The sequence below is a fragment of the Pelodiscus sinensis genome, chromosome 6, assembly GCF_052426305.1.
Source record: "Pelodiscus sinensis isolate ZL-2025 chromosome 6, ASM5242630v1, whole genome shotgun sequence".
NCBI lineage: Eukaryota > Metazoa > Chordata > Testudines > Trionychidae > Pelodiscus > Pelodiscus sinensis.
The window spans coordinates 33,394,775-33,418,176 of NC_143057.1; the positions used below are offsets into that span (position 1 = coordinate 33,394,775).

General features: G+C 41.9%; 1 protein-coding gene across 8 annotated transcripts in view; it reads right to left on the minus strand.

Annotated features, from left to right (window-relative positions):
- The window catches only part of APBA1 (amyloid beta precursor protein binding family A member 1), a 146,612-nt gene that overhangs the window by 74,512 nt on the left and 48,698 nt on the right, over positions 1–23,402 (minus strand). The window contains exon 1 of one of the 8 annotated variants that reach the window (XM_075931692.2): positions 15,644–16,662. The exons of 6 other annotated variants lie outside the window; for them this stretch is intronic. The gene's annotated coding sequence lies outside the window, so the exon portion shown is untranslated. Of the gene's footprint in view, positions 1–15,643; positions 16,663–23,402 lie in introns of those variants that run through there. One more of the 8 variants, XM_075931689.2, reaches the window with a different exon arrangement.

Sequence of the window (23,402 nt, forward strand, 5' to 3'; positions counted from 1 at the left end):
AAAGAAATCACACCCTCCAGACATTTACACACATCTTTTAGCAAAAGCTACTCTATGCACGTTTGGGATAAAGACAGAGATAAACTCAGTTCTTTTCCACACAAGTGTCACCCAGGGCAAATAATCCAGATCTTAATCCAAATCATGAATGAGAGAGCTTCAAAGATTGGGAGAGCCATGGCCCACTATTCAGTAAAGAAGCTTTTTAGAGGTTAAAACTAACTTTAACTGTCCCACTCTCCCCTAGTACCAGTACAGGCAGTCCCCGGGTTACGTGGATCCGACTTATGTTGGATCCGTACTTACAAACGGGGCTTTTCTCGCCCCGGAGGACGTGGGCAGCGGGACCGCCCAGACACACCGCGGTCCCACCACCCAGGTCCTCTGCCGCTTTGCTCCGCGTCTCCCTGGTCTGCTGGGGGGGGCCCCGGGCTTCCTGGAATCAGCCACTGATCAGTTTCAGCAGCAGCTGACTTGGGGACACCTGGGGTAGAGCTGCTGGGGTGCTGCCGGGTTGGTCCCCGCAGCGCCGAGGTGCAGCGCTGCGGGGACCTACCCGGCAGCGCCCCAGCTGCTCTGTCCCAGGCGTCCAGATTCAGCTGCTGTTGAAACTGATCAGCAGCTGATTCCAGGAAGCCCGGGGCACAGCAACTCTGCCTCGGGCTTCCTGTAGTCAGCCGCTGGTCACTTTCAGCAGTGGCTGAATCTGGATGCCAGTTCCGACTTACGTACAAATTCAACTTAAGAACAAGCCTACAGTCCCTATCTTGTACGTAACCCGGGGACTGCCTGTACTTTCAAGTCAGACACTATGTAAATTCTCAGCCTTCTAGCAAACTTGTTTTATACAGAAAGCTAACCTTAACAGAAGAGGTGGCATCTGACCAATTAGGAAACAACACTTATAATTAATTTACAGCAATCTTTGCAGATAGCTTTCCTAACAAATAGGGTCCATCTATGACATGCTGGGGAAAGGATGTGGCTAGATAAACTGCCTAAGAGGAATGGAGTTTGATTTGGAAAAAGTGGACCATGAAACCTCACAATAAAAGAAAATTTCTTTAACTACTGTTTCAATAGTACCTCATATCGGTCAGGTTAAAATAAATACATAAATAATATGTGACTGAATGGGAATAAATGTTGGAGAAATAGTGATGAAAGAGGAGATTTTATGCATATATGGCAGACATGTAGTCTAAACTCAGTTACCTCTATAAAGCATCTTAACTGCTGTAATTCATCCCGCGACCCAGGTATGAGAAACTGTAATGTTCTGTTATCAATCCTCTGAGCCACTCAGTCCTCCCAATTCTGTACTTTAAGAAATTACATCGAGAAGGGAAACTTTAAATCAGTAAATACCGTAAAGAAAACATGCACACTTTCCACAAAAACTGACCCTATTTTTTGACCAGCTCTATTTGCCGACAGCCGGGGGGAAAGCATGTCTCCCATGAGTATTCTCTCAGAAAGGGAAGCAAAACATTCCTCCAAGCTGAAAAGTAGCACATCTGAATAGATATCTTGGCTAAAACACTACACAAAAGGAATTTCTACACAAAGAAAACAGGCCAATGGGTTTCTTTAAAAGCCCCTTCCTCCACGGGTGACTAACCAAGTGCAAGAGGCACCAGGCCACAGTGAGTTTTAAGGATATTCTCTCAAAGACATGCAAACCTTGACAGAATCCACACCACCATCTGTACTAGATACAGGATGTGATAATCTGGTGTCACGAGTGACAGATAATCCTTTAGATGTTGTTGAAACCAAGTCAGCAAGCAAAGAAAGCAGTGTCAAAACATGTAAGAAAGAACTTCAGCAAGCAAGTAGCAGAATGGAAAATCACAGTATTAGACTGTGTTAGTCTGGGGTAGTTGAAGCAAAATGCAGGACAATATAGCACTTTAAAGACTAACAAGATGGTTTATTAGATGATGAGCTTTCGTATTAGACTGATCAGGCTCCTTGGGTCAAATGAACTAAGTGGCTCAATGCCATTCTTAGAAAGCTGAGTATCTGAGACAATCAAATCTACCTACATGTGAAAAAGGGGGAGCAAACATGCAGAGTTAAAAGATGAGTTCAGGAATTCGTTTTTATTGTCACAAACGTTTGTGACAATGAAAGGGTTTTAGCAGTTGTCAAACAAGTGAAACCTTCTGTCATCTAAAGAAGTGGGCTGTGCCCATGAAAGCTCATGATACCATCTACATGTTTCGTTAGTCTATAAAGTGCTACCAGACCATTTACTTGCTGTTTTTCTTCTGTACAAAGTCCTCCTTAGATTTTCCCAAAACTTAAATTCAGGAACACAGGCAAAAAGGAATGGAACCGACCTGGTCAGGAAAGCCTTAGAAGATAGGAATGTTGAAACACCAATACATTTCCCAGATCCTCTTTTAGAATATTTGCTTCATACTAAGAGGGGCTATCACAAGGATTCAGATGATATAAGAACTGATTCTCCTCTCACAGAAGTTTAACACTGAATTAATTAGAGTGAATTATTCTTGATTTATTCTGGTGAAGCCAATTAACAAAAGACAAATATAGAACTTATCTTTTGTGTTTTAGTAAACAGAATTTCCAGGCAATAGGACATTTTAAGTAAAACTCTGCTACACAGAAAAAGACTTTACAGCAAAATAGACCCTTTATCTATGGACTGATATGTATGGAATGGCACTTATCCAGGCCACAATACAAGCCCAAACTCTTCAAGGTATTCAGTATGAAGAATATTAAACAACAAAATTAAACCCATCTCGAGGAATTGCTAAAAGTCAATTTCAAGGACATGCATAAAGTCTTGAAAAACAAACACCTCAAAACAAAATCCAGCCACTCTCATTTTAATTATGTTTACAATTAAGCATATACTCAAAAACACTTTTTGCTAATAACTCTTTCTAGAAAGGTTCAAAATTATGTAGGAGTGGGGGAAATGAAATTATAGGAGAGAGAAACTGATTAGGGACAAACATCAGTTCCGTCTCTTTCTCCTTCAACCTTCAAACAGAAAAGTAACATTTCCTTGTCATAATTAAATCTCCTTTACAAGAATCTGACATATGCTCAGATTATGTTGCTGAGACCCATGTTTTAATACTGCAGGTTGAACCTCTCTAGTCTGACATCACTGAAACTTGACCAGTGCCGAACCAGAGAATTTGCCAAACCACAGGAGGTCAATATTGTCTAGCAGCATTACCAACACTTCTATTCCTTATGGGGTTCTTAGAAGATATTTAGAAGTAAATTAGAGATAAATAACAGCACAGAACACAGAGCCAGGACTGGTGGCTGTAAACAAACTTTATGAGACCACCTAAAACCTGGCCACACCCATGATAAGTGAACATCTGGCTAACTAAAATCATGTTGAACCATGGATGTTGCAAGACCAGATAGTGTGGGACTAGAGAGGTTCAAACTGTAGTTTGTTTCTCTCACTCTTCAGTGCCAATAAGACACAAAGCTCTGAGAAATGGCATAGGCAATAAGACACAAAGCATCAACTGAAATGGCATAGGCAAATGACAGCATTTAAGATTTTTAACTCTTGCGGAGGAAAAGCTCTGAACTGGAAAACTCTGCACTGGAGCTCCAAAGTCTCTTTATGTCGCTCAATATGTTCATGAACAAAATCTCCATTAAAAACACAACAGAACCAGATTTTTTAAAATTGTGTTTTAATAACTACTTTACAGTAGCTTCAAATAACAAGATTTCTAGAAGTCAGCATTGTTGGGAAGATCTGATTCTGCCTACATAAACCCTCATTCTTAGACAAAAAAAGGAACAAAGAATGGGGAACAAAACCCTGTATGAAAAAGGAAACAAGTCGTACACATATATAAGGTTTTATTATCTGCCCGATGAAATAATTTCCTTCTCCCCCTTCCAAGATATAAGTGTTGTTAAAGAACATTTAACAGAAAGTAGAGTCAGTCTATCCAAGCTAACAAGTCCCAGAGCCTGTGTGAACTGACTTGGCCTCATGGGGCTCACACTACAACATTAAAAATAGCAAGGTAGACATATCCGTCTGAAACTGGATGAAGAGTTTGGGTCTCATTGCCCAGGCAGGAATGTCTATATTGCTATTTTTAGTCCCACAGTGGGAGCCTGAGTCAACTAGCCTCGGCTCAGAGGCTCGTTGCTAAAGAGTTTGGCTTGTTTTTTATCCTGATTTATTAAATCATCTCCCTCAAAATGCAAAATTCTTTCCCGCAAGACATGTTTTGTCCAGGCTAGCTTTAATTGGCGCAAGTTTCCCACCATATCCCTTACTGTGAAATCCACCCATGAAGAGAATCAGCACAAGCAAGGGGGACTTATGCAAGGTTCCCTCTAAACTGTGCCACTGCACAACTGCCTAATAAGCCCCACATGGGAACTCAGGGTTGTGGTTGCAGCAGCGCCCCACTGCTGCTAGAGGAGCATGCCTCTCCCTGGATGCGACAGCTATCTGCAGGGACCAGGGGAGAGGCGTGCTGCTCCAGCCCCAGCGGGGAGCTGCCATGGCCTGGGGAAAGATGTGTTCCTCCAGCCTCAACAGCAGGACCAGATTAAGAAAGGGGCTTTAGGACTTGCAGCCCAGGGCTAATGGGGAGCCCCCTTTAGCCCAGGCCTCTGGGCTAGAGCACTAAACTTCCTACTCTCCCCCAAGTTCTCAGCCAGCCCCTCCTGGCAGGGAGGAAGGGAGGTGGCTCTGCAGGCTACTGTTCCTTCCCCCTTGGTTGGAGTCACGGTGAACTCTGGGAAGCTCTGTCCCCACAGCTCCCATTGGCTGGGAATCATGGCCAATGGGAGCTGTGGAGGGTGGTGCCTACAGGTGAACATGGGGCAACACAAAGCCACCTGTTCCCCCCCCACCAAACGAGAACTGCCCCAAGTATGTGCTCCATACCCCAATCCCTTGCCTCAGCCCCAAAATGCCTTCATCACCTTAGCTCCCTTATAGACCCCCACACTCCAAACCAAAGCTCTTCCTACGCCCTTCTTTCTGGCCAGACCCTACATCCCTATGCCCTCCTCCACCCCTAATCTTTACTAAACCTTGAGGTATCAGTAAAACACACAAGTGCACTTATACCTAGGCTATAAACATAACATCTAGGCTACATCTAGACTGCAAGCCTCTTTCGAAAAAGAGCGTCTAGACTGCAACCAGTACTTTCGAAAAAGCAAGCCGCTTTTTTGAAAGAGCACACAGGCAGTCTGGATGCTCTCTTTCGAAAAAGCACAGTTTGCATTACATAGCGCCTTTTTCGAAAGAGCACTTTCGAAAAAAGGCGTTATTCCTCGTGAAATGAGGAGTACCGCCGTTGAAAGAAAAGCCACGTTCTTTCAATTTAATTTAGAAAGAACACGGCTGTAGTCTAGACGCAGGGAAGTTTTTTAGAAAAAAAGCTACTTTTTTCGAAAAAACCCTGCAGTCTCGACACAGCCCTAACGTCAACAGTTATACAGCATAGCAAAAAATATTTCAACTGTGAATTTAAATGTAGAATAATGTAAACTTGAAATGGGTTACTACTAAACATTAAATAGCTATACATTTAAATATTTTAAATTATTTAATCTATTTATTTCTGCTTTTTGGTAGCAAAAAGTTATAGAATCAATAGCTTGTTTCACAGATACTCTGCAATTATTAATGAGCAAACATATTTTAAAAGAAACTCATGTCCTTTTTTTCCCCCTCCAGGGATTTAAAATCTTTAATTACTTTGCTGTATTATGTTTCATAACGAGAAAAATAAGAAGCCTCTTAACAAGGTTCCATTAAATCTGGATGAAACAGATATTATGGAATTAGGGAATGGTAAATCTATTCTATATTTTGAAGAGTTTGTTTGTGGATTTGTTTGTGCAAAATAAAGTCATACTTCCCAATTAGTACAGATACCAAATTTTGTATAAACAAGTCTGCCACTTAAATTAACTGAATGCACTACTTTTTACACCAGAATATACGGGGTGATAGGTTTAAATAATTATTTTTGTTTTTCATTGGAAAAAAGTAATGACTATTATCATTAAAGTTCATAAAAACATTTGCTAACAAAATTAAAATTGAGTTGCCTATTCAACTGTCATTTTAGTTCAAAGAAAATTTTTAGTGTTACAAATCACAAAATAATTCAAATTAGTTAAGGAAAGAGTAAAGGAAGCTTTACAAGTTTCTGATTCAAATCTACTATGTATGGTAATTATTCAATAAAATGAATAATGTTTGAAGTTAAAATCCTACAAATTTAATACTGTTCTTTTACTTCCCTTATGCAAGCACTTTTAAATACATGTAATAACATTTTTTATTATTTCTTAAAGTTTCCTGTAAAGTGTAACTTACGCAAAATGACTTTTCCCAGTGAATGAAAGGCCTCCCTCACCTGCTAGTTTAAGATATTTTCACTTATCTTTTTTCCAAGAAAAGATCATCCTTTCTACCATGTTGCCTTTCCTTCAGTCCCTAAGCTTAACTATGGAGTTGAAACTTTACATTTTTGTTCTTTAGTGATATTTAAACTCACATGAAAAGCCCGGCCTCTTTTCTGTATTATATTATGCAAATTTACCGTTTGCCTTCTATTTTAAACATTTAACCTTTATCCAAGTGTGACTATATAAACATTCTTTCATCTGATTCCACTCTCAGAGTTCTTCCAGTGTATTAAGGGCCAGGGCTATTGCTACACTTCAAAAGTGAAAGAGCAGTGAGGAGCACAGGGCCAGCAGGGGACTGCTTGAGTTCCCTGCTGGCTCCTGCTCCCCGGGGCATTTAAAAGCGGCAGCACCGCATGGAGCCCAGGGTCAGTGCCCTGGGCTCCATGGGGTGTTTCAAAGCAGCAGCGCCGCATGGAGCCCAAGGTCTGGCCCTGGGCTCCACATGGCGCTGCCGCTTTGAAAGCACCCCTTTCTACTCTCTCTCCCCCTCCCCACTGCCTCTTTCTGATAGAAGGAGCAAGGGAGGGTGGAAGCGACTAGCTGACTAGTGTGTCGACTATCTGGTAAGTATTTGCTTATCAGATAGTTGACTAGTTGTTCACATCCCTAGTATAGAGGAGTGCGATTAAGAGGTTTTTACGGAAATTAAACAGTGTCCTACAGAAGCTGCTCCAAAAACTATGAATACAGTGAGGAATTATGTATTTTCTATAGGCTCTTTAATCCACACAGAGAACTGACTAGACATTATAACCTTGCTATAGAATATCATGGTTTGGTTTAAAATGTCTATAGAAACGTTACTAAATTCTGCAAGGCTTTTATATAAGTGTCACATTTATGAGAGTAAAAGGGCAACTGTTAGAACTAGACAGTGAGCCAAAGTTTCTAAGGGAAACCAGAACACAATTTGTACATGTACAAAAGTTGCTTGTGCAATTGTTGTGCTCAAATATTTGCACATAGAAAAGATCATGTGGCAAATGTAACACACAGATGTTTTAGAAACTTCCCTACTAAGCTAGATTAGTCTGCTAATGCACAACAAGCAAGACCTGAGAACACACCTAGTATTTCAGCCACATAGACTGAGCAGAGACTTCTCAATCTTGCTAATTTGTGAGCAATCCAGCAGTATGAAAAAGCCAATATTAGCTACTGACTCCTTGGATAATGTGCTATTGGACTATTGGATAATGTGCACCCAATATTAGCAATTGACTCCTTTCTTCTGCCATCCAGAACCAAGCAAGAAGATGTACATAATTGACATGTACAGAGAGAGTAAGATAGGAGGAAAAATTAAACAATATTTGAATAAGAAGTGTGGGTTTTGGGCCCGTTGAAAAAATTGTTAACTGAATCCTTCCAGCTCCAATTATATTTCTTTTGTTGCCATCAGTACTTTCCAACCAGAAGACTGTAACATTCCATTAACCACATTCAAAAGGGACCACAACATTAGCAGGTTCTTTTTATTAGAGCTGTGCCAGCATAATACTTTAGTTATGGTCGAGAAGGCCCTTTCATTATTCATCCTATGAACAGAATTACCTTTGGAGCTGAAAGATTGTCTGATGCTTCTTAGCTGAAAGGTAAATTTTAGTGTGTATGTATGCACACAGAGACTTTAAGGCCAGAAGCGACCCATTACAGTCATCTCGTCTGACCTTCCACATAACACAGGACAAAGAATTTTACCCAATAATTCCTGCATTAAATCCATGTTGAACGAGAGCATACTTTAAAGAAAAAAAATCCAGGTTTGAGTGAAAGACCCCAATGTGACGGAGAATTTATCACACCCCTTGGTAATGTTCCCTCTAATTTTTCCATCCCTGTTAAGAATAAATAGTATTATATGTACAGAGGCATGTGTGGATATGTACCATCATCACAAACACATGCTGTGGGTGCTCTGCTAATCAGCTGGGTGACATTTAAATCTCTCCTGGGTGGCTGCCCAAGTGCTCATAGGGAATATTGCCCCTTAGTCAGATATGATAAATTACCTTCATTGTTGAAAACAGAACCTCATCCAAAAAGCTCTTGTGCTCAATGGGCTTTGGATGCAGCTCATAGCTAGGCTTCTCTTGAGAAATCTGATCAGTGAAACATAAGTGCTTCTCACACTTTAGGATAATTTTCAGACATATTTGTGTGATTAGAATGTTTAAAACCAGCTTTCTTTTTAGAAAGCTTAGATTTCTTGGCTTTGAGACTGAATACTGCTGTGGACCCTTCCACAGGACTAAGCATGCAGAAGTAGAAAAAAATCATGCCCCTAGTTCTTCATAGCAATAAGTGACTTTGAACTATGTAAGGAAGCGTTTTAGAAATGACTATGTGTTAGAAAACTCTCTCATAGTGCTTGCATATGACCTGCCATTGTTTATAATTTGCCCTTTTTAAGAGCCTGATCCTTCAAAACCATTTAGCAGTAGGCATAGACCGTAAGTCCATCATGATGGTTATAGTCTTTTTGTGCAGTGTTTGAACAGACCCTGACAAAATGGAACAGTGGTCCAGAATTAGAGCTGCTAGTTGCTATGGCAATACAAATAATAAACATGCCACTACCTCCACCACATAGTGTTTCCTCACCGTGAGACCATTAATAAACAGTAATGAACAGTAACTATTACACTCACAGGCAGGGATTTTCCTACACCACACCTGAATTTCCCCAACACTCCTCCACTAGTCAACCATTACATGCAGTGTTGCCAATTTAGTGGTTGGCTGAATGAACTGAAATTATATATATATAAATAATATATATAAATAAAAAGACTGACGAGAGTATATGACAAGGCTACCTGAGAAATAATAATGGGTTTGAAAAGGATGAACAAAGATTAAAAATACTGCAACCATTATTACTGACTTTGGAAAGTATCTACCAAGACAGGACAGATCTAACTAGTGCAGTTGGCAGACTACTTTCTGACTACTACTGAGTTAAGAAAAGACTTTTGCCATTCTCTCTCTCGTAAATATGCTATTGACAAGCACTTGAGTCATTAAACAATGCCATCCAGGAATCTGCTACAACAGTAGTAGATCTTTGTTCAGCAATAGAAGGAACTCTTGGGTCAATCAGAAAAACATCCACTGAAAACATACTGGAAGAAACAAAAATTTCAGTATGGAAGTTGACCAATAAAGACACTTATATTGAATCTTTAAGTGAAGAAGACAAGAAGTGTTTGTTAAGCCAGATGAGAAAGTACACAGATTTGATTATTACAAATCTGTAATAGCAATTTCTGGATTTTACTTGACCTCAATGTAATTTTTACAGATGCCTGTCTTAGAAAACATCAAGGGTATGTCTAGACTACATGGCTCCGTTGATGGAACCATGTAGATTTGTTTACTGGGCATAAGGAAATGAAGCGGCAATTTAAATAATTGCCGCTTCATTTAAATTTAAATGGCTGTCGCGCTGTGCCGATCAGCTGTTTGTCTGCTCAGCGCGCTAGTCTGGACGCTCCGCGGTCAACATCAAAGGCATTTGTCGACCTCCCCGGTAAACCTCATCCCACGAGGCATACCCTGGAGGTCGACAAATGCCTTTGATGTTGACCGCGGAGCGTCCAGACTAGCGCGCTGAGCCGACAAACAGCTGATCGGCACAGCACGGCAGACATTTAAATTTAAGTGAAGCAGCGATTATTTAAATCGCCGCTTCATTTCCCTATGCTGGGTAGCCTAATCTACATGCCTCTGTCTCTAGAGACATGTAGTCTAGACATACCCTAAGAGCTGACTGGAACAAAGCACTAACAGCAATGGTGCTGCTATGTGATCAGGAGAGAATAGAGAATTATGAACACGAAGTGGAATATCATACAGGAAATGAATGAAGATTTAACTTCTTTAACATCACTAGTAGTTCAACCCAATCTTTGTGCTATGTTTCCAGGATAAACGAAGGCCAAGAGTTCATCTCTTGCTACTCCCAGTCACAACAGCTACAGCTGAGTGTTCTTTTTCTTCCTTGAATAGAATTTTGTGTTCTAAAAGAAGTTGCATTTTGCCTAACATGAACATATCACAAAGTACTAGAACTAATGGACACACAAGAAGTCACTATTGAATGCACTGCATTCAAGAAGTTCAGTAATTAATTGTGCAAAACTACAGCAAGAAACCAAGAGGGACGGAAAATGTAGTGCTTCACAGTAGGACTGAGTAGTAAACTTTAATTTCTGTGATGATTTTAGAACATGAATTGTATCTAATAAAATTGTCATGAAACTGGGTTGTTTTTTTTCAATTTGTCTATGATACCTTACAACCTGCCTGCACCCTCACAGTCTCAGCCCTCATCGGCCTGCCTTCCCATCTGCCTCCATACATTTGAACACACATGCTACATTTCAATTACTGGGAAAAACACTGCAGGTAACTGTACATAGGAGTAGGAGATTGGCTGTAGATTTTCCTTTTCCATTTAGCAAATACTGCCAATTCTGCATTGGCAAAGGGGCTAAAAGTAAAATTGATTTGGTTTTTCTTCCATTTATTTGCATACAAGTTTCCAAAAGGATGTTAAAAATACCAGCACTGCTCTGTAGATGCAGCTCGTTAGTTTACAGGTGCTCCCTCTGCTGGCTGCTCTCTGCAATGGATCACAAAGCACTGTAAGCTTTTCATGTACAGACAATGGCTATTCTTTTGAATTCTTCCTTGACAGAAGGGGATTCTTTTAAAATCAGATATTTACAGCGCACAAGCACTAGAAAGGCAAATCAGATATATATGGCCTTAAGATATCTAAGCATCACCATTTCATTTCAATAAAAATTTCGTTTCTCAAAAACTATTTTTCCTCTTATTCTTTTCTCTTTCTGATGTTTCCTCCTTCCTTACCATGACAACACCTGAACAGCAAAGCCAATGTCACTGTTTTCACACTGTAAGAAGCACAACAGAGTGCTGCTCAGGAGTGATGTAGTCTACTCTACACCTCTCCCTTCTAGGCACTCCATGTAAAATGCGTGCAATATGACCTTGGGTTTCAGTGTATATTGACCCTACAGCTTGGTAAACTGCCTACTTTTATTTTTCAAACGTTACTAGAAACTAGGGATGTGACTGGGTAACCAGTTAACTAAGGATGTTAAGGACTACTCGACTAGTTGACTATCCGATAAGCAAATGTTAGTCGACTAAGGACTAATCAATTCCGCCCCCCCTTCCCCCGCCTCTATGAGATAGAGGCAGCAAGGGGGGAGAGGGGCAGAAAGGGTACTTCAAAGCAGTAGCACCACACAGCTGAGCCAGAGATCAACTGTGAGGCGCTGCCCATTTAAAACACTGCCTTGGTGTTTCAAAGGGGCAGCGCTCTGGAGCCTCGGGTCAGCTGGGAACTCCCCAGCTGATCCTGGGTTCCGCGCAGCATATCTGCGGAACCCATAATCAGATGGGAACCTGGGTTCTGGGAAAATGCCGCATGGAACACAGGGTCAGCTGGGTAGTCCCCAGGTGATCCCGGGTACCACGGAAATGTCACGTAAAGCCTGGGATCAGCTGGGAACTACCCAGCTGACCCCAGGCTCTGAGCAGTATGCAGCACAGCATGGAGCTCAGGGTCATCAGGGGACTCTGTGTCCCCCTATTGGAGACTGATTCCCCTGCTGACCCCGGGCTTCCTGAGGGCCCTATGGATTTGAAGTGCACAAGAGCCCCCGTTGGGGACTCTTGTAGACTCTTGTACATTTCAAAGCAGACATGCCCTGGTGCAGCCCAGAGTCAGCAGGATTTCCTGCTGGCTCTGAGTGGCACATGGAGTTCTGCATTCCTCCTCTGAAATGTACAAAAGCCCCTGCAGGGGCTCTTGTACATTTTAAAGGAGGAATGCAGAAGTGCCTATTGACTAATCGATAGAAATTCCATCAACTACTCAACTAGTCAATTAACCACAATTTAATAATATATATAGATATAGAGAGAGAGAGAGATAAACCTATCTCATAGAACTGGAAGAGATCTTGAGAGGTCATGGAGTCCAGTCCCCTGCCCTCATGGCAGGACCAAGTACTATCCCTGGCAGATTTGCCCCAGATCCCTAAATGGCCCCCTCAAGGATTGAACTCACAACCCTGGGTTTAGCAGGCCAATGCTCAAACCACTGAGCTATCTCCCCCCTTAGAATTAACTGGTAACGGTGATGCTTACTGGGTAACCAATTAACCAGCCCCCCCCAAGAACTGGCAGTCATGGGGGCTGCTCCAGCCGAGCTGGGCCCACTGTGCCACGGGGGTGGGGGAGAGGCTTAATCAGTTAACTGGTTAAATGGGATTTTAGAGCCCTATTGTAGACAAATGTTTATAATATCTCAAATTTCAGTACTGCACATCACTAACTCCTCAGTCTTCAGGTATGCAATGTGCAGATGCTATTTTTGCCTCTTAAGCAAGGAAAATACCTACAGCAATTCATTGTGCCAAGATCCCAGAGGCTCCACTGGTTCCTTATTTGTTGCAGGAAACAATGCAAGGTTCTGGCACTCAGTGCAGACACTAGGCATAACCAAACTAAGCAATTGTTTAGGGTAGTGTTTCTCAAAGGGTGTGTCTACACAGCAGGGCTTAACTCAAAGTCAATTGCGTAGCTTATTTAGAAATAGCTTATTTTGTAATTGGGAGTGTCTACACAGCACTTATTTCGAAATAGAGCACTCTTCCTCCAACTTCCCTTAGTCCTCATACAATGAGGGTTGCAGGAGTCCGAATAAGAAGACCTTCAGCTTCACAGTATTTTGACATTATTTCAAAAAAATTGCCTGCTGTGTAGATGCGGAGTAAGTTATTTCAAAACAACACTAGTTATTTTGAAACAATGTTGCTGTGTAGACGTACCCAAAGTGGGGGGCAGGCCCGCCCTGGAAAGGCTGTTAATGGGCCGCTTCGGTTTGTTTACTTACCAGCTCCATAGCCACGGAGCCCTCCCGTGGCACCCCTTGGCTGCAAAGGGCAAACCACAGCCAATGGGAGCCACGAGGCTCCGTGGCTGCAGAGCTGTTAAGTAAACAAACCAGAGTGGCCTGTTAGCAACTTTCTGAAAGTGGACCCACGGCTCACGTTGAGAAACACTGGCTTAGGGCCTACGTTTGCCACTTAACCATGAGGCCACCTATTAAGCCTCATGCTGCTGTGAGGAGAGGTGCCTTTGCCCACAGGCCACAGCATGGAATTGCCCCAGAGTTGCTGTAGTTCGGGGAGAGGTGCCCTTTCCTCAGCTCCCACCCAGGCTAGCCCGGACATCTAGGGAGTGCCCCTCTCTGGCCAGGCCTTGCTGGAGCTGCTATAGCAACAATGTGGTGCTTTTCATCTGGCTCCAAGTTTCTGTGATAAGAGAAGCCTGGGGATTGTCCTCTTTCCCTGGGGCAGCCTGCACACCCCCCCCCCAAGACTCTCATTCCTGCCTCACTCTGGATCCCACCCCCCCATCTGGAGGACTCCCTCCTTCCTTCTGCACCCTGAACTCCGACCTGCACCCCAAACTCTACATGCCTGGCCTCACCCTAGAGTCCACACCTCCAGCCATAGCCCTCACTCCTCCCCCACCCTCTGCCCTAGCCTTGTGCTCCCTCCCACACTTGTAACTCCTCCCCAGCTACCACACACTGTCCATGTGAAGAATGACTTTTGTGATATGCACCAATATGGATGCTGTTGGCACACCTCACCACCATATTGTTGCAGATAACATTCATCCCGCACATGGGCATAAAAAGTAGAGGGAACACTGACTGGTTAGGGCCCCATATGTGTGTGGGGAGGAATATTCCCCCACAAGACCCCCACTGGGATAATACGGGGAGTGCTGGCTATAATCTCTAAAAGCCTTTTTAGAAACACGACAGGGAAATCTTAAAAATGCCTCTTCATCCCTCCTAGATAGTTGTGATCAACAGGAATGCTAAAGCTGACAGTTCAGGCTTAAACTCTTTTGAGCAAGGGCCAGAGTATCCTTGAGCTTGAATTCCTTACTAGAGAAAAGCAGATTAAATCCAACTGTTCTCACAGCGTTGTGGGAAACCCACCTCTTCCAAAAAGCATCTGGTCAATGATGAACCCTGAAAAGCTAATTAAAATAATAACTAACACCTACAAAATGCAGTAAGAGTATTTGCAGCGGAACCTAGACTAATAGGCTACACTGCAGCCAAATCCAATATTTTAGTCATTAATTTTTACATCTAGCACCTAGATAGGAGGGTAATAGGCTTCTCAGAGATGCCAAAAATAGACAAATATGCCATGCCACCGTACTAGCATGAGGTGCAGTAACCAGTCATCAACTATTCACAAACTCACTCATGACACAGGGCTCATTCCACTCCCACTGTAATCAACATAAAAACTTCTGCTGACTTCAGTGGAAGCAAATTCTGGCCAACAATTGACAGCTCTCACAACTCTTGTAAAAGCCCCAAGTTTTAACTTGTTTGGATAATAATGCAAGTGCTTCCTGAATATTTACTAAGTTAATTCATACTTGCATCCTCCAATGAGATAGGTGGTGGTGTCCTCATCATACACTTGTTGAATAATGAGATACAAAGAGGCACAAAATGGTACGCTTGGTGCCAGTCTTGGAACCATTGGCACAGCTGATAAACAGCTGGGGAGTCTCTGTCTCCTGGTCCTGCCATCAGTGTATTAGATGACATTTTCTTCTTTTCCCTGCAAACATTAACTCTTACAGTCCCATCAGAACAATATGACATGGCATTAAGACACTTTTTACCCAAATGCTACAGAATCTTCTTTTGACTTATGTTTTTAATTCTGTAAATCCTTAGTCAGTATTTCTGATGTAGTCTTGGGAAAGCTGGGAGAGGAAATTTCCTTACAGATATACAGTAGCCTACTACTTATCTCACATAAAATCCCAGACAACCAAGATGTGAAGGAAATTAATTGAGAAGCCTTCCATCAGTAATCACAGAGGAGGGGGAGGATGTTCATTCTTTGCTAAGGAAAACTCAACCTCCTACATCTCCATAGTTTTCTGCTCTTGAGGCAGTAAGAAAAAGAATAGAAAGAAATTCCCTTTTCTCTAACAATGTCATTTACTTTCCTTTTCATGGCACAAAATGGCCAGAGGATAGAAAGGCAGGAATATGAAGAAATGTAGCAATATCCAACAAAGTCACTCTCACCTTTGCACTAAGTGCATAAGCTTCTTCCGGCACTTCAGTCCCCCATGCAGCATTCAGTGGAGAGAAAGGCTCTTGTCACTTCTGCAGCAATGTTCCAAAATCAAATTATTTCCATTATGTCATCATGAGACAAAACTATGTCACTCATGAAACTTAAGCTTTCTTGAAATATTTTTCCTTGTATTCGTCTACCAAGTTTTGGGTTCATAGTCAGTGATAGTTCCTGGAGGCATTGAAAAAAACCACCTATATAGAAAAATTGCTGTTTGTCAGTCATATTTTCTGTCCTCTCCCTTTGTTACTAAGGCAACATCTGCATGAAAATAGAATCTGAGTATCACAGGAATTCACCTGAGGTCACAACTCAGGAATCTAAGTGGGATATCACAAAGAGGAGCTACATTTAGATGTAGACTATCAGACAGGAGAAGATGAGTGCTTAAAACAAAAGTCTCTCAATATTTCATCTCATACAACTTTGTAAAATATGTGCATGCGATATCAAAAATATCAAAGAATGTAAGCGGAAATTAATTGTCTCTAAATCAAACAGGCCAAATTAATGGGTCAATAAAGCACAAAATTTGCTAGAATATATCAGCAAAGTTTTGGACATAGAATCAGTTATTTTAAAGCGCTGTGCAATTTTTGGGATGGGAGGCACTCTGTATAGGACTTTGAATTATATTTACTAATCAGTGCAACTATCTTTCTTATGCAAAATAAAAACTCAGTTGTTGCCCACAAGGGTTATGATATTGTTTGGCCAACCTGGATGAACAAGATCAGTGTTCTTATCTTAAGAGTCAAATCCTGAAGTTGTTGATTAGTTTTCACTCATCCTCTGTGCCTCAACAATACTTTGCAACAGAGGTAACATCTGAGGTGCAGAGTCTAGAGGAGAAGGTAAATTAGCACACTGACTGAGAATTCTCTCAAGGGGAAAGAGCATGATAAATGAAAATGTAAGCTTGAAAGAGATTACATATAGGAAACTGCACAGATCAGTATGGGGTTTACAGCTTTTTATAGGCACAGCAAAAGAAACATTGGAGAAAAAAGAATTTCACTATAGCCAGGTTAACAAATTAAAGATAATTTAATACAGATAAACCATAGGATAAATCAGGAGCAAAAACCAAAAGAAGGCATTTGCATCGCATGAAAAGTTGCTTCATGGATTTATGAGTTATTACAGAAATCCCTTTGTTTCGTGAATATACAGCTATGCGGAAGGAGGCTTATAAGACACAGAGCTCTTCCTTTGTTCTTGCATATTTAACTCTTTGGTGTTTGGGAATCAGACTTCAGGGGTGAATTATTGGAACATTGCAGAAGGAATATCAGGCCTCAAATGCAGATAATGAAATACAGTGAGAAGCTAAGCCTTACTAACAGTATTTCTTAAACAAGAAGTTTGGAAAACTAACAGTAATGGATAGACGGAGCAAAAAGGAGGGCCTGGCATTTGGTACAAACACAATTTTAAAGAGGTTCATACAAGAAGCTAAGCAAAGTAAATATTGTGGTCCAGGGTAAACAAAACAGCCAATCAATAATCTCTATTCAAGGCGCATCTATGCATTTGTCATTTTAGTTCAATCCCCAAACTAAACTGTAAGATCTGATGATGCTTTTGGCTCTTACCCATCCCCAGTAAGATTTACCCCTACTTCATAAAATCCATATAAAACAGAACCACAGAGCTACAAACACTTTGGGAATGGAGGCTGTTTGGAACTCTGAAATGTTCGTAATTGAACAAAACATTATGGTTGTTTTTCAAAATTCTGCAACAACACTGACCTAATACATTTTTTAAACTTTACTATGCAGAAGAAAAATGTAAATGAAACAAACACAAACTATTTCCTTATCTTGTCAAATCTTTAAATGTTTTTTAGCAGTTTACATTTAAGACAATACTGTATTGTATTTGCTTGCTCTGTGCGTGTGTCTGCTGCACCCTGGCTGCATATTTCCAGTTCCAAATAATGAGTGTGGTTGACTGTTCAGTTTATAACCCGGTTAGTTGATAATTCTGAGGTTCTTCCGTAGGCCCTAACGGAGCAAATGTCCTAGATGTGATTCTATAACATCACATCCCAATTTTCCACGTCTCAGCCTAGTTCCTGAATTTCAGCAAATTCAGATGTAGCTTGGTTGAACAAAGGAAAGATAATGGTTTAAAATCCTTCCCTCCCTAGAATTTCTTAATACTCCCAGCCCAAATACAATTAAAACCTTTGTTATTTCTTTCCCTTCTCTTGCTAGCCAGTGATAACCCTGACTTTTGGCCAAGTGTAAGTGGTGCAGATTTCACATTTAATGGGCAGGTTTTTGGGTGAGTTTTTTGTTTTGTTTTGTTTTATTTTGTTTGTGCATATGGGCAGTAAATGGCATATTTGTATTCAGATTTAGAGAGAAATCATCAACTTGAAATCTAATAAAAAACTTGAAATCTAACCAAAACCACATGTTCTACATCTGCCCCAGAGTTATCCTGCCATTTTTGTGTTTTTATAAATCACATTGTCTATATTGCCCCTCACACAAATGCTTCAGGGTGTCTACAGCCACAAGGCCACCTACAACCCTTCTGTAATCTCGTAACATTCCTGTAGCAGCTACAGTAACAACTTATATGGAAAAAATTGTAAATCTTTCATATATTTTTAGTTGTCTTTAATGTAACACAGCAACTGGGAACAGCCAATCTCCTGTGAGCAGCCTGCTTTCTGCAGACCACCTGCAAGTATCCTGTGGCCCACTAAACTAACAGGGGAATTAGAGGAACTGACTACATAAACTGCTGAAAAGCACATTAACAAATGGGGAAAAAAAAACTTCTCAACTCTCTTTCAGTTGCAATAACCGTAGATGCTACCTGTAATAACAGTGGTTACTAAAAAGCCTTCAAATAAAGTGTGATTTAAATTCATGTGTATTGTTAACACCCCCAGTTCTTCCATCACAGGGATGGGGAGGAGAGAAGAGGTTACTACTAAAGATTCCAGTGTTAATCCTTCTTCACCTTCAATAAGCATAGTTGATTTAGGTTCTTATAAAACGTTTAATACATGAACATGGTCTATCAGACTTGCCTAACAAAAGACATCCTAAACACAAAGCCCAGATTTTAAACAGACACACACATTAAAATGAACTCCATCTTCTCTGATGTATTTCAGGCCAAATACAAACTCGTACCTAGAAAAGAACTCCTGCCATGTGCTTTTTGTCAGCTCAGGGTCACGTTGTAAATAATATCCAAGGAAGGTCATTTTGCCATTGCCATTATATTCTCTGCAACTTCAGGCTAGATCCTGCTAACAGATCCACGAGCCAGACTCCTGCACTGAAGTGGAAGCCCACTGAAATCAAGAGGAGTTTGACTTTTGTAGGACACACTGATTAAGCTGAAGGATCCATCTTTTAGAGACCTTTATATGTTGTGTAGGCTATAAATCCAGACAAAATTTGCCCCAGTGTGAGCAGGGCTCCAGCTCCTGAAATGGTGTTTGGCAATTAAAGTGCTACCTCTTTTATAAAATTAAGGTTAGGGAGTAAATGATCGGTCTTGGGCTTTAACGAACATGAATGTTATTTTGGAAAGTTAGGTGCCTCTTTTTTTCCCCTGAGAGAGCCCCACCTGATACAGACTCCTTCAGCCCCAGGGGGCACAATCAGCAGCTCCACTATGCCACGGGAAGACAGGAGAGAGAATGGTCTCAATCCATGATAAAAAATGTGGGGAAAATAGGGGGGAAAAAAACACTCCTCTGTCATCCACCAGCCACAACCCAAACATATGGGTCAGACCTGGAGAGACTGGGAAGGAACACCTCTGCCACTCTCTATAGGAACCTGCTAACAGCCTAAAAGGGAGGGAAAGAAATCCCCTCCTCCGAAAAAAAATATAGGACAAACAGCTGAGGGATGGGAAATGTGCCATGCCCTTTCACTCCACAGGAATCTAGGAGAGGGAGGAATTTCTTCATCACTTTCCACCCAAACAGCCACAGATTCCTGTGGTTTTTTCCCAGCCTACCAACAATCCCATATTCTCACGTGTGTTTTTCTCCACAATACTGCCCCAAGATGATTTGGTGGAGAGGAATCCAGAGACATTCCTTTTGCCTTTCAGTGCTCCTCTGGTGGTCTTAGCGATCCTGTCTATAGGTCCAGGGGATTCCCAGCCCCAGTAATAATGCATGATCCTATCTCAGCAAAGCTACAAAAAGAAATCAGATCAATCAGGACCTATCAAAATCAGGATGTTCAAAATTAGTAAAAAAATCGGAAGGCCTAGATTTGTCATTTACTCCCATGCTGAATGTGACTTTTTGTGTTAGTGCATAAAAAAAGTTCCAGAGCAAACAGAAGAAGCAGTAAACATTGTAATGAGTATCGGCCTCATGTAAACAATGGCTTTTTAATTCCTTAGGGACACTTTTTAAAAACAGATTAGATCAGAGGATCTCACACAGTGGTCTGCAGATCCATTCAGGTGGTCCACAGATAGTTCCCTCTACAGGTGTGCATGGAAGCAACCACCTGCAACAGAATGAAAGGCCACCCACTAGGAATGCAACACTACAGCCGTTTAAATGGCTAACCAATGAGCATAAGCTCACTGGCTATGATAACGGCTCCCAGAGAGCCAGCTGCAGCCTTGTGCTGCTGCCTCTGTACCACCATGGGCTCTGTGCTGAGATTTTCAGTGGTTAGATAGTTACCTAATTAACCGCTTTTTAACATCTTTACCACCCACTGAAATGGGTGCTGCACAGTGAGATATGGCATAGGTGGAAGAGGGCACCGGGGTGAGGTGGGGAGAACAGGTGATAGGTGGGAGAGAGCATTGGGGTGATGAGATGGTGGAGAAATTTAGGGTGTTCGGGGCTGGAGCTGGTACTGAAAAAGATGACTTTCCCCAGAGCCAGGGCTGTCAGAGCAGGAGAGAGTGAGAGACCCCGCTTCTTTCAACCCCCACTTGGGAGCTACCACAGGAAAGATCATTAAGTGAGCTACCGAGTCCCTCATCAATTTTCAAGTGGTCCATGAAAAAAGTTTGAGAACCACTGGATTAGATTCCTGAGAACATTTTACCAGTCCCATGAAAAAAATCTTTCAGCACTTAAGAGAAACCAATAGAGTTCTGTTGAAATTTCTCTAAAAACTTGCTGAATAGAGAATATTACCCTTTCAATACCTTTTGGAACCAGCAAGGATCTATTAAATTGTATTAGATGTTAAATAACCTATTCTAAAGGTAACATTTTGTATTAAATTCTATAAGACTTTTCTATAAGGGTCATTAGAGTGTTATTAGACACAAATTTGACCATGTTACATGACAACGTCTCTTTAATAAAACTTATCCATCCAATCTTTTGCCTTTTATTTTAGTGATACAACCTGATAAGAATAATACAATTTCTATCAAACACTAAACAGTTTATATACCAGAGTCCAGTCCAGCATATTTAATAAGACCAATATTTTTGTGAATTAGTTGGTACATTATAAGTTCACTAAGCCAGGCAGAAAGCTATTTTTCATTAATATTACAGTTGAACAGCTGCCACTCAGCTGCACCTCACATTTTTTTAAAGCTTCATTCAAACAGGAGCCATCTGATGCACAGAAATAAAATCATTAATAAAAACTTGAAAAACAGATAATGCTCACACTGAAAATTAACACCTTGGCTTCTTCTGCACAACTATTTTCAAACAGCTCCCACGCTGGCCTTCTTTAACAATGAGACCATTATTCTGGGGCAATGTAATATTTCAGTGACATCATTGCTAGAGCCCTGTGCAGATTTGCAATCTGTAAAAGTGGTCCAAGAATATCCACATACGTGGACACGGATTTCCGCAGATTTGCAGGGCTCTAATTATCGTTTCAGTAAGGCACAGCTGCCAAAACATAAGTTCTGGGACATCTTATTCAGAATCATACTCTTACAACAGCTGCATCCCATGTTCCATTCCTACAATGAACTCACCAATGCAGAGTCCCACTATCTTCAGTGGGGTTCCATGTGGGCACTGCAGCCTGTATGGCATAGCTTAGGACACCACTGCATAAATTCTCAAAGGAATGAAGTAGCTGAAGCCAGTGTCAAGTTAATTGAAGAGCACTGATTGGTAACACAAAGACAATTTGATTTCAGTAGCAACATGGGATGTATAGTATTTTCAAAAACACCTATGTCACTAGGATCCTAAAGTTATGTATGAACTGCACAAGGGAGACTATGGAGGTCTTCAGGGTGCACCAAAGTACTGCACTGTACCTCCTCCATACAAACAGTCTGCTGGCACACACTAAAGTTTGTATTACTGTTGTCCTCTTCTAACAGGTCTACATTAATCCAAGTAGGCACCTTTTAGTGCACATTAACCATACTCACCCTGAAGAATTACAGCATAGCACTTTGATGTGCAATGCAATTCACACTAAGATGTTAGGTATCGTGTAACTGACTAATCGAATAGTCAATGCATTTTTGCATTGATTATTCAATTAGTCAATACGGTGACACTGCCCCTTTGAAATGCCACTGCAGCATTTCAATGCGGCAGCACCACATGGAGCCCAGGATCAGCTAGGGAGTCTCCAGCTGACCCCGGGCTCCAGGCGGCTATGTCGCTTTGAAATGCCATGAGAAGCTTGATGCCGGACTTCCTGCTGCATTCAAAGCAGCAGCGCCACACAAAGCAGCTGACCCCAGGCTCTGTGCGGCGCTTCCACCTTGAAGTACACCCCTCTTCTCCCCCCCACTTGCTGCCTCTATTTAATGGGGGGGGGGGAGACCAATTAGTCAACTTTCCTGTCGACTATCCGATAAGCATTTGCTTATCAATTAGTCCTTAACATCCCTAATTCACACCCTCTTAATCTGAACTATGGGGGCCATGTGGACAAGCCCTAAGACAGTGGCTCTCAGTTTGGTCTTCAGACCACTAGCGTCTTGCAGGTCGGCCGAGGGCTCAGGGCCTGCCCCCCCTTGCAGTGGGGAGACCATGCATGTGCTCCAGCCCTGCAGCCTCCCACCCCATGTGGTTGGAGAAACAGCATTGGCTTCCTGCTGGAAGGGAGCCCCAAACTTCAAAGGCTGGATTGGGCTTGTGAGAGGAGGAAGCAATTCCACATGCTGCCACTCCCACTCCCCCTCCTTCTGGAGGCTAAAGGAATAGCAGTGCAGGGAACCACTCACCTGGAGGCTTTCCTCAATGCTCCCTTTGGCTGGAATCCTGGTCAATGGGAGCAACAGGAGGCGGTGCCTGGGAGCAGCTGGGGTGCCCAGATCCCTACCCCATCTTCCTCACACACACACACCCTCCTGCTGAGACCCTGCACACACACCCCAGACCCCTCCACCCCCCCATATACTCCTGCACCCAACTTCCTGGTCAGATCCCCACTGCCCCAGCCTGCTCCTGCACCCGACCTCCCACCCAGACTTTGCATCCCCTCCTGAATCCATTTTGTCATCATGGGTGGTTGGCCGGTGGTCCACAGAAAGGTTTGCATTGAGTGGGATGGGCTGCAAGACAAAAAGTTTGAGAACCAATGTTTTAAGCCCTACTTTTAAAGGAAGCAAGCAAATATAGAATTTACTCTGCTAACAGGAGGGCTGACAGCATTAATTAAGGAATTTTGTAATCAACTTTGAAGATGAAATACAAAATTTGTACCAGGTGTTCTTAATGTCATAGCATTTACACCATGAAATGTGATTGGG